Consider the following 11,636-nt stretch of genomic DNA (forward strand, 5'->3'; position numbering starts at 1 on the left):
ACCATTGATCTTTTTTCAGTTCACATCACCGAAAGAAAAATAACAAGCAGCTTGTCGTCTGTCTTTATGGCTCTTGGCTTCCCACTTTCTAATAAGTGGTTTGGCTGTGCTTAAAGCTATGACGTGTAGATTCAGAAATACTGTTCATTGGCATCTGTGGGTCATTGTGACACAGGAGGTCTTCTAATAGAAAAGTGTGTTTCTCATAAAGTTCCTGTGAACCCCTGGATAGTAAGATGTTTAAGATTTTTGTGGGTGGAGAGCTACCACAAAAACATAATTGCTAAGCTGATTTATTTTTGTGAGCTTTGCAAGTTATTTTTTTCACAGCCCCCATTTTTTCATTTTGTTTTCTTTCCTATCAAAAATGTTGACCAAACAACCAAACATATTTGAATACTGTTCAGTCTCCAACCAATATGGATGTCCTTTTTGGAAAATTAATGTAGTCATGGTTCTGCAGGCCGTGTAATAGGAACAGACCTTACATTGTTGTAGGAGGAAAATGCATCATAGTTTTCTTAGCAAAAATGTGATCTCTCAGCAAAATGAGACAATGTTTAAAGTAAATTCTCTTATGACCGCAGCATCTCTGGATGGACAACTGCTACTTGTCCACATGGGGGAGCAGTGGCTTCATATTACGTTGTCAAACGTTGAAGCTCTGCCAAATTGAAACCTTTTAAACCGATTATTTGAGGAAAGTCATCAGTGTCTGAGTAGGCTCAGCTTTGGTTTATGTAACCAAACCCTGTCGCCCCGGTTGTGAAGGAAAGCATATAATTCAAGACTTTATAATGAAAAGCATGCTATTAAATTAATGATGTTCTAAAGAAAAGGCTTGTTAAACTACTCCTTCTAAAGGATATGAAAACATATTTTAGAATTTATTGATGGTGCTTCTAATTTATTGCCGCAATCAGGAGAAAGTTGCTCACGGAGCACAGCAGAACACAAACAATACGAAACTATGGATTTATGACCAGGGGTTCAGATAGTATGCTCAAAATAATATATTTCTTCAACCTTGATGGGAAAAAACAGATTTATTGAATCCTAGAAATGAGATTGGGTACACAGTTGGATATTTCTTAAGGTGAAAAGACCTTTAGCTGCTTGTGAAATGAGTTTTGACCTTTAATCAGACAATACAGGACAATACAGGGGAAACTTGTTGAAACTATTTTTTGTCCTATTCAAACTAGCTCACAGTGTGCACTAATTTCCAGCAGGCACTGCTTCATAGTCCTCATGACTGTGTTTAGTTTGTTTTTGTTTTTAAGCATGAAGTCTAATAAAACTCTGAGTAAAGTCCTTGTTGACATTGATTTGATTACATGAGATGTGCAATGCCACCTTCCAAACAGTTATGGAGGAATGCAAGAACTGTTCATTTTAGACCAGATTGTTGTGATAAAACAGGAGAGCATTTCATTCAAAATCAGTGTGCAACCCAAAGCACTCCACACACAAGACATTGACACATAAGACAAAAGGTGCTGGGCGGAGTGGCGTAGTCGCCAGCGTACCCGTGACACCAAGACATAAACAAACACATTTAGAAAATAACAAATGTGTTTTCATTAGACACAAGAATGTTGATTTTAAGCTATGCATTACAGTTAAATATTCATCAACTTGAAGATAAAGAGAGTGAATGTGTAGTTACTGTGCTAGTTCATACTGCAATATGCATACTAAAAAAACACAATTAGACCATTATTAGCCAAGCTATACCATCCAAACTTTAATTTCACATGAGTTCTTATAAAAGTAAAAGTTCATGCTTTGAAGTTTTAGGAACAGTGCTAAATTTAGGATTAGTTATCTTATGTATTGTAATTTACAGTGTGCATGACTGTCAGCAATCGATGCAGACGAGGCTGGTTTCCTGGGGGGTGGGGGGCGATGATCACTTTATCAGAGCGCGCCAGCAGCCTGGAGAGGCGGGCTTTGCCGGCTGTCTGTGCTGCTGCCCTCTAGATTCTCCAGGACATCTGCTGTTGACTGTGGCAGCAGAGCTGCATCTTAATACAGATCTGTAGCCCACTGGTAGCCTGTTTATATTAATTGCCCTTGCCTCATTCACTGCTGGCCACTGATTACACTCATTAATTTCAATTCCCCTTGAACTCCCTCTCCCCCCCCTCTCCCCCGTGTTCTCCATGACATCAGTGTGTGGACATTTGGAGACTATTAGAGAGCAGTTTTCTAGTGATGCTGTCCACTCCACTGTATGGCTCAGTATCTCTGAGCAAAGTTTTAGTGTCTGTGAGTTTCTCCAGTACCTCATCATTTCACAAGTCTTGTCTATTGATTTTCAGTGTATTGCTGAGGGCCTTTACTGTCGCAGGTCACTCCCCAAAGGTATAACTTTCTATCAAGGCATGGCCCAGACTAATCTCCTCTGGACCGTGTGGTTCTTTCCACTAAGTTTTATGGAACTATATTCATGTCCTGATGACTTGTGCTCTCAGTGAGAACAATATCATTGTTTTTGTACAAAAACAGGTACCCTTTGGGAAATGGCAGGCCTTTGGGTGAATTGGGGGCATACTCTTGTATGTGTGTGTACACTCCACACCAGGATAAGGTGTCATTGATTGATCAATGTTCCCTCAGCACTGCAGAGTTGTCTCCATATAGACTCCCTGTTGTTTGTTTGTGTGTTGGTAAGAGCCAGCTTGCTGCCCACAGCCCTTGATAATTCAGCTGGGCAAAGAGGAAATCAATGGCTATTTGACGTAGACACTGCACCACAAGCTGTTAGCTGTGAGCTTCTCTCGGCAAGATATCCTCTCTGCTGACACCCAGGAATGTCTTCATTCATCCTAATGTTGCAGGGCCCCTGGGCATCTCACCTTTTTTTTTATTTCCCAAGACACTACTGATAAACAAATTCTCAGCATGAGAAGCGATGGACTGGAGTGTATTTGTCAGTGCATTACTAGAGTGGCCAAGTGGCACCAATGCACCCCACTGAGTCAGCATATTTATGACTGCCAATCAAAAAAGAAGCCCTCTTGGAATTGATTTAAAACAGAATACAATGGGAGGGAAACTATAATACACACACAGTATACTAACTAAGGACTTGTGACCAATCATGTAGCAGGGAGTTGATTTTGTACAATCATTTCTTGTTGTTGCAAATGTTTTCATTGTTGTTTGTCAGCAGGATTATGCAAAAACTACCTGATCAATACTCATGAAACTTAATGGAAGGGTGCAGCAAGGGTAAAACTCCAAATAATAAAGTGGATCCAAATAATGCAGGTGATTATTTTTCACTTTCATTAACACAGCGAGATGTGGCCTTGTGCACTGTCTGAGTGCTCTTCTAGTTTCATTTATGTAAAGAAAGGTAACTATGTCTTACAGATTTCAACAATATTATTTTTGTAGGTTACTCTGTAGTCTTAAATAAGTTTTTCTAAGTAGACAATCGGTAATAATGTTTTTGCTTGTTAAAACATATTAAAGGGTATAAATCAGATTGTGGGTTGGACTCTTAGTGACATTTCAATGGCCTTCAGTGACCAATGACCTTCAATGAAATTCAGCTAATTTAAAAAAGAAAAATACATGTGAATTTTTGGTCAAAATGTCTGTAAGAGACATGAACTCTTACATACATTTTGACCAAAAAACATCCCACATTTTAGTTGAGATTTTGTTATGCTGTTTACTGAGACTTCAGAAAAAAGGAAGCATTCAGTGTAGCTTGCCACAGTTCACCCAAGAGCAAAGAGTTTTTCTTTAAATACAGGAAATGACAACTTTGCAGCCATTCCTCGATCCAGTAGATCCAGATGAGCAAACACATGCCAGCTGTGGTACGGCTGTGTACTTCGTTGAGATGTCTGAAAATAATTACAGAAAGAAACACTAAAGGAAATAAGATAGCACATAATTGACATCATTAAGATAGCAGTCTCAAACTCAAATTGAGTCTAACAGTAGCGTTGATTCTTTAATTGCAAACAGACCATACATTTATCCATAATATATTGTTTGCCATATCTTTCTTCATCAATTACACATAGGCACATACTGTACAAACTAAAAATATTCACCTTTTGTGGTCAAACAATCTGATTTTACACCAGTATTTTTCCCTAAATACCTAATAATTGAAAGGCGAGCATACATTTCAACAGAACCCAAAATGAGCTCTTTGGTTGCTTGGCTTCTTCAAAAGTGTCATTCATCTTCATTTTGCACCAGCACCAGATTTACTATAACACCCAGTCAAGTAGCTGGGAGTGTTTAGTTAACTCCTGAATGTGTGTAATTGCACCAGACTGCCTCAAATGATGTCTATCAATCAAATACCAGGGTGCCATGTTTCTCAGAGATCTACTGGTTACTTTAATTTAGATATTTTTGTTGATTGGATTGTCATGACTTTTTTTTGTTAACTGAACGACATACACAGGGGAATGAGATTAAACAGATTAAATATTAAGGTTGTCCAAGACAATGGGAGTTTTTTGAGAACTCTCAGAGAGGGTGTAGTATATTACAGCACTTCATTTAAAGGGATGTTTAACAGGAGACTTCATAAAAATGTTTCCATGCTGGCACATGGACACAATATTGGTGGGTGTCTTAAATCAGTCTGATATAATGTCAGCAGCCCAGAGAAAGACTGTAAATCTGAGGACATTAAGTAAGTGAGGCTAATCAAACTATCAGCCCCTCACTTGATGCTGAATCAAGCCTTCAAGGGCATTGATTGACAACACTGTCCTGGTAATTTAGAGTCATTGATTCCATATGATTTGCTACAGATTTGATTAAATGAAGGTGCTGTCACACGATGCTCCCTTTAATGCTGCTAAAAGAAGAGGACGTGCACTGAAGAAAAAGGAGCCCCTCCTCTCCCCTTCAGTAAAAACATCACCATCCACATGATGAATAAGTAGCTGTTTTCATACAACTTTGCAGGACCCACAGCTTTCCCTCTCTCTAACTCCATATTCAGCATTGGACACAGATAGAGCGCAGGTGCCTCCTTCTGCAAACAGTCTGCTGTTGCATGAAATGAAATGTTATCAAATCAGCTGGATGATACTATTGCCTTAACTTGTATTAGGGAGAGTCCCAGTAAACTGATGAAACTAGAACTGCCGTGATAATGGTACCAGAGTGAAATCCATTGCAAAGCCATCATTTATTCATCTGTCCCCTGCTGCTCCCCCAAAACTAGGCCAGTTACATATTGGTGCTTTGTGTGCCTGTAAATTGTATTCTTTTTTTCTCCTTTGTGCTCATCAGAAAGTGACCAAATTGGGTTTTAATGGGCATATGATAGAGGGTTGGGGATTACTATTTCCCTTTTTGCCTTTGGGAGATGTAAAAAACTGGAGACGTGTTCCCATTTCCTGATTCTCAATGATATGTGCATTTCAACAGTATCAGGCTACAGTGTGTAATGCTATTTTAAATTATGCCATTCCAATCAGATTAGCAGTCACATCTGAAGCTACAATAAGCAATAGATCAAGTTCCTTTATTTCCTCTCTCACTACTGCTTTGCAAAGAGCTCTTTTCTTCAGCATGTTTGTTTTTAAACACAGCTGTCAAAAGTTAACTACAATGCCTCTAAGAATTACAGTATACCACAGTATTGAGAGCTGACCATTTATGAAAGAAGGATCGAGTTTGACCTCATGATCCAGGGAGGTAGAATGTACAACACAACATTCATTTGTATTTTGTATTTCAGGATCTTACTACAATGTCCAGGTGGAGAACAACACATGAGCTATAATTTGGCAAGTCCCATGATTTGCCAAATTATACTACACAGAGTACTGCTACCAGATTAATTGAAGTGATAGATACTTTTGTCATCTAATCTCCCAAGAAGATTAAGTCATAATTTTGCACTCATGCCTACATTTTAGAGAAGGCCACCTTCCTTCAATAGGCCCATGGAACCAATTCTGCTTGAGGTCTTTCCAAGCTCAATGACAGAAACCCAATTTCCTACCCTCTTTGAGCTGTTTTTTAAGTGTATCTCCCTGAGGTGATCCCTTTCAGTTCATTCGTTTTCTTTTACCCTTCATCCTCTTTCTCTCTGAGTCCACTGAGAATGAATGCTTGCTGACACATAATAGGTTGAGTTATTGGATATCAAAACCCTTTCGCCTCTGTGGATATTAACTCACACTCACCAGGTATGTCACTGTAAATTCTGACGACATCACCAATGGCTCATCACATGGCTAAGAATCTCTCCCACACAGACACTGTAACCGTCCTTTCATCTGGAGTGAGCTTCAGTGTAACCATCAGCATGGTCATGTCTCAGGCCCACTGGAAGGAGAGACACTTCTGTTAGTGTGCCAAAGCCCCTGCAAGCTGGTGTCCCTGCAGATGCCTGTCTGCTCTGGGGCTTGCTGGTTCCGCCACCCACTTGTCAAGTCCCCATGACAAACTGTTGCCATGGTTGGTTTACACAAAACTAAGATCTATCAGCTTGTTCCGGACTGGAAAATCTCTTTTGTTCTGTTGAAATTATATCATTAGTGGCTACATTTGAAGATTGTAGATTAGATAGGCAGTTAATGCTACTGCTTTTGGTTGGGCTTGGTAAAATTATGTCGTAGAGTGGCAGAACTGCACATTTATCAGGGAAAGGCATCAGAGGAAGCGATAATTCAGTTATCTGATTTCCTCTGATGAGGGACTGCTTCTTGGTTCATGATACACATCAAAGCTGTGCTGTGATCTTGTTTGGGTGAGGGCATGAAGGTGCACTGCAGTAAACAGACATGTCTTTGAAGGGGATGATGTCTGGTCACATCTTAACACACTGCAAAGGACCATATGCTCAGTCTACCTTGCTGAGATTCATGAATTGACTTGATGAAAAGACCTTCCCAGACTTTTCCATAATCTAAAGGTATCCAATGCCCTTTTTTCTTTTTGTTACTGGACTCCAGTAACAAAAGTACCAGTACCACTTATTGTAGTAAAGCCAAGTGAAATACGTTGTTAAGTTGTAACAGTTTGCAACAGTTTGCATGTTAAGCATTACAATGAAGACAGGTTGAAATGGAACTCTAGACAAATCTTTGCTTCATCAACATAAAGACTTTTGCCTACTGCTGTTCTGCCTCTTAAGTGTATGCTTACTTGAAATGATCTAAAAATGCTTTTGGTGACAGTGTAATTATCTGTCAGTTGCCTCTGCTCTTGTGATGAGGAGATTGTTCCTCTGTGATCATTTACCCATCAAGCCTTGCAGCCACATCATCTGCTATTGTCTTTGTCACCTGAGGGATGATTTATGGAGCACACCAAAATCCCATATTATTGTAATTAACAGGTATTTCTCTCTCTCTCTTTCCACTCTGAGAAAAAAATGAAGGCATTTCCAGCCAAACCTCTCTGCCACTCATGCATGTCAAGTCATTAATTAAGCTGTCAAGCTGAGCAATCAAGCTTTTTCAATCCTCATGAAATTACAGACCTAGAATGCGTTCTGTTCTGGGGGTGACCCTGGATGTTTGGAGAAGTGACAAGGATGCAAGCTAAAGCTCATTAGCATGTACGTTTGAAATAATTGAGCATGTGAGAGAGGCCCTCATCAGCACTGCCACTGTGTGGAATCACATGGAGGAGTAGGCTCCCGCTGCAGCCCGGGCTGCAAACTCATGGAACCTGATTTCCTCTATTACTTGTGTGTCCCAAATCCACTGCACTCAGGCCATGTGCTGTCTGAGTTTACAGATATATTCTCAGTTTTTAGTTTCTGCCATTCTTAATTGCAAGTGCAAGTATCCTATGACACTACATGGCATTTTCATGAGTTTATATATGCTTATGAAATTACACTTCTAACACTTCATACACATCATGCGAAATATATTCAAAACATTGCATGCTGTCAAGGTCTGGATCAGTCCCTGACTCACCCTTTGCTGTCAAATCATTGCTGAGTGTACTGACGTGCTTACCTCAAGACTGAGCAAGTGTTGGAGAATGAGAGGGGAGCATGCATAGACAGCTGAGAGGTGGGGGTGGGGGGTGCAGCTAAAACGTATCTTTATCCAAAGTGATGCTAATTGAGGCCTTACATGCTGAGTGGTGGAGGGAACGTACTGTTGTATGATTGCTGGAGAGTGTATGTGTGTGTGTGTGTGTGTGTGGGGGTACATTTATTGTAGCAAACAGATTCAGCAGCCAGCCAAGAGGAAGAGACACCCGTTTCCTCCTTTCCCGCCGATGTCTCTCTTCCTGCCTTTCCATCAGGCTCTCAGGACACCATGCACTTAGCTCAGGGATCCCAGCAGTCTGCCAGGCCTTCAGACGCACTCCCGTCTGTTTTGATGTTGTGGTGGTTTCGTGATCGGTACTAGTTTCCTGCAGCCAAAACATAAATTTGTCATAACGCTCACTCCTGTGAAAACTAATCAAAAGAAATCATCCGTGACCACTTAAGGCCAATTGTGACAGTTGGAGAGGGGAAATGGAACGTCATAATTAGTTGTTGAGCCTCGGCACACCTGCAGATTTTTCAACAGATTTAGGTCCACTGGCTCACTAAGTAAGTATTTGCACGCAAACTAGTGATATTTGATCCACCCCAGTGTCAAGTGCTTCCATAACTTTAAAAATTAAACAGGAGGTAACTCTCTGGTGGCTTTCAGCTGGCAGTTTGATTCAGATTTTATTATCCGCAATGGTTCTATAATAAGCAGGAACTGTCCTTTCAGATTAGCCATGCTTGGCGACGCTGCATGCCTACCCACTCCCACCCCCCATGTCTACTCCCCCACTTAGCTGGAGGAAATGGAAGCTCCCGCCGCCAGACTCTCTCCTGGTGTGTGTGTGTGTGTGTGTGTGTGTGTGTGTGTGTGTCTGTGTGTGTGCGTCAGAGGCTGGGGTAAAGGGTGGGAGCCAGACAGCCTTAACCCCTTTGTGCCTGTGCTTCTGTTCTCCTCGTCACAGAGCTGAGCTCCTCTGCAGGGACAGGGATGCAGAGACATGTGCTGCAAGGTTACCTGACCTTCTTCTGCAGCGGCTGTCGGCTGCACCACTCTGCCTTGTAACTACATCGTCTAAAGAGGGAGCCACAAGACCTTCCGCACTGAAACCAGGACATGCAATGTGCAAAAACACACTGCTTGAGTTACACTTTCAAACATTATTTTAAGTTGACCTGGTGAAGACAGGGGTGAGATTTCTTTTCCTTCTTCATGGCAAAGCTGAAATAAGAGGCAGCGTAACAAAAATAACTAGACAGTGTTATTAATAACAAATCTCATCACAGTTTCAATTTCTGTTTATCTCTCTGTGAAAATGAGAAAACATATTTGCAACAAATTGGTTAACAGTACATAATTGTCAGGGATCTGGAAATATGCCCATGTTTTGTTTGGATTCTTCAGCCCCATAAGGAAAGATTTCATGCTGATGTTAGGATACCATCTTGTGTGGTATGTGCACCACTGGTAAATCTATGATCGATCTCCAGGGAGGAGGCATGTCTGAGACCAAGTGGTGGGGATGTTATATTTATATAGAGTGTTGCCTGGGCATATTACACAACACCTTATCCCCTTTTTATTCTGAACATGTACATCTGTTCTCTATCACACGCAGCAAAATGACAGCTGATTTTCCATTGTCATCCTTACAGCTGTGTTTGTCACTTTTTCTATCTGTTAAAAGAGCAAAAGCATTTGCTAAACTTGATAAACACTGATTCATGAATTTTAATAATTAATAGTACTATTATACCAAAAACTGGTGTAATTCAGTGTCTCTAGCCTATATAGTTTGTATTCTATGTACAATTTTGCTGCTTTATAGATGTACATTCAATTCAGAATAGCCCAAAGTAATCTTTTGTGTTGTAAGATAAAATATTCGAAAAATAAGGTCAATACTCAAGTCTTCGAAAACCAACCTGAACATTTGCTGTAAACCCGAATGGGCTTTTCGGTTTAGTAAGATTTCAGGAGGAGCAAGTATGGTCTTTTTAAAATGCTAATACACTAAGTTGCATGCTAACTCCAGTTTTTGAAGAATGTAGTTCATGGCACTTTGTTTGACCCTCTGCTATCCTCCGTGACAAATGTGATTTCTTTTTTTAATCATTCCAGCACAGTGATTTATGGTCCTCAACTGAGTCTCATAGCATTAAAGCCTCTCTCTTTGAACTGGGTGCCAGATCCACCTACTACTGCTTTAGGAGAACATGAGTCACCTAAACAGATAAACTCTTGAGGCTGCGTTATATCACTAACTGAGCTTTAAGGAGCGTTTTCACAGCTTTTCCTTCATGACACAATCCAAGCTGATTTGCTATGGTACTGCTGGCACCTCAGGAGCAGGATGTTGCTCTTAATAAGGATATTTTCCTTCTCTCTTGTATACTGGATATACCGTTTTACCACACATTCTTGGGCAATGAATGGAATGCTGATTATGGCTAAGCATCTTTTCGTGTTGCCCCTTGGTGTTTCCTTTTAAGGAAATAAATGCATCTGTCAAAACACTCTAACATATCAATTATAATGGATCCCTTTCATGAGCGTGAACATTTACGCAACAGTCTTCTGAAGCCTTTGTTCTTTTTACTCGATGGAAAAGAAAATTCTTTAGGGACAGAGGCAGAGCTTGTTAGAAGTCCAGGTAAGCACATGGTTTTTGAACTGTGTGCTTTTGAGTCCAAAACCCCTCAACTTTCCTGCATTATTAAATAATCTATGCATAATTCAGTACCTTTCATATCAACAAATATTTTGCAACTTGCACCTACAAACAGTGGGGTGGGGGTGGGACCTATAGGAAAAGTAGAGGAACATCTAAAGCAGTTAAACTATTGCAACACCTGCTTCGAATTATGTAGCCTACACATTATCCGTTTCTGACATGATTATAGTTATATGTTTGAGAGGTTTTTCAGCATGCTGTTTAGACACAATAGTGCACTGTGTTTTATAACCAATCATTCCTACTGTTTCATAGCCGTAAAAAACAAACTAATAGGCTTGATTGTTCCTTGCTGATCTACCAGGCTCAGAGTTCATCTCTCTCCTTCTTTCTCTGTTAGACATCATGCGTAGCCATAACTAGCAAGGCCGTGTTAGCTATGCATAACTGCACAGATCAAGGAGGAATCCAGGAAGATACTGCAAAAAAGAGCTTTAAAGAGATACTACTACAATGAGGTTTGTGTTGAAAGAGGAAAGGCTTTCTTTAACGTAAAGCCTCGTTATTCTGATGTGCTGAATAATGATGAATATATATAACATTACTCTTCTTTCTTTTATTGTATCCAAAATCCTTGGGTAAAATCATTGAGTTAGTGCTTTGTAATTAGTTAGATGGTTGGTGCTTGTAATTAGAGTTATAACTATATAGATTAGCACTCCACTCTCATGCAGTAAAGTTAGCTGCCTCTTGTGGGTGGTGTCTCCTACCATTTGAGTGCAGACTCTCTTTTTTGGTCCATAATTTATACATCTACCTAACTTGCTGCTGCGTGCGTCGGGCTTCTGCATTTTTAAAGACTGGGTATTGAGGGATTTTCTGTCATGCTCTCTTGCTTTGTTCTGATCACGCAAGGTACTGCCATCCCACATACGGGAACGCTGGAGAGGCATCTGCTGCCC

The sequence above is a fragment of the Alosa pseudoharengus genome, unplaced genomic scaffold (genome assembly GCF_046254945.1).
Source record: "Alosa pseudoharengus isolate Yale_2024_CS ecotype anadromous, Long Island Sound unplaced genomic scaffold, YU_APseudo_1.1 YU_APseudo_1.1_scf_3, whole genome shotgun sequence".
Taxonomy (NCBI): domain Eukaryota; kingdom Metazoa; phylum Chordata; class Actinopteri; order Clupeiformes; family Clupeidae; genus Alosa; species Alosa pseudoharengus.